Source organism: Chrysochloris asiatica, unplaced genomic scaffold (assembly GCF_000296735.1).
Source record: "Chrysochloris asiatica unplaced genomic scaffold, ChrAsi1.0 scaffold00072, whole genome shotgun sequence".
Classification (NCBI taxonomy): Eukaryota; Metazoa; Chordata; class Mammalia; order Afrosoricida; family Chrysochloridae; genus Chrysochloris; species Chrysochloris asiatica.
Genome location: NW_006408590.1, coordinates 1,596,446 through 1,597,447, shown reverse-complemented (window position 1 = coordinate 1,597,447; position 1,002 = coordinate 1,596,446).

Genomic DNA, 1,002 nt, shown 5'->3' with positions numbered 1-1,002 from the left:
CTAGATCCAGAGGGCATGTAGGAAGGTAGAATCTCTACTGAGTAGTATCAATTCTGTCTAGGTGGGGCTGATGAAAGGAAATGTGGATAGGTCTCTTGTGATACAATAGTGAATAATTGTTATCATCACTGATTGAGAGGGTTAGAAATGTAAAGGTAGACGTTTTGTAGCAAGGAGGGTAGTGATTAACTTTTCAGTCTAGGAGCGAAGGTCCCTGGGACGATCAAGGGAGACGAGCCGACAGCAGTACCCTACCCAGAGAAGCAGTGACGCCAGAGATGGAGGCAGAGACGATGACGTGGAGACATGGAGCAGCTGGGGACTTCAGACCAAGAGAGGGTGAGAGGCTCTGTGCTGACGACCAGGGGGTAGGCTTGTAGTGTATACCCTTGAGGTGGTTGATGATGCATGGAGGGGACTATAACCATGGCAATAAAATGATATACAATAGGATGAATGTAAAACTAATGTTCTCCCATGTAAACTATCACATAATTCATAATGAAACATAAAAAAAAAAAAGAGTGGTAATTTTGATCTTTGATAAAATAGGCTTCAAGGCAAAAACCACCATAAGGGACACAGTAGCATAATTAAAGGGTCAATTGAACAAGAGGACATAACCATAATAAATACCTGTGCTTCCAAAGAAACAGCCTCAAAATACATAAATCAAACACTAATAGAATTGAAGAACGAAATAGAGAACGTCAGAGTAAGAGGAGAAGATTTTAATACAGTTCTTTTAATGGACAGGACGACTAGAAAGACACTCAAAAAAGAAGAAGAACTAAGCCACACAAGTTGACATCATAGATATATACAGAACGCTCGACCCCAAAGCAACACAATATAAATTATTTTTCAGTGCACATGGGACATTCTCCAGAACATATGTTAGGACACAAAGCAAACCTCAATAAATATAAAACCTCAAAATACTACAAAACATCTTCTGTGATCATAGCACTATAAAATTAGAAATCAATAATAGGAAGATCA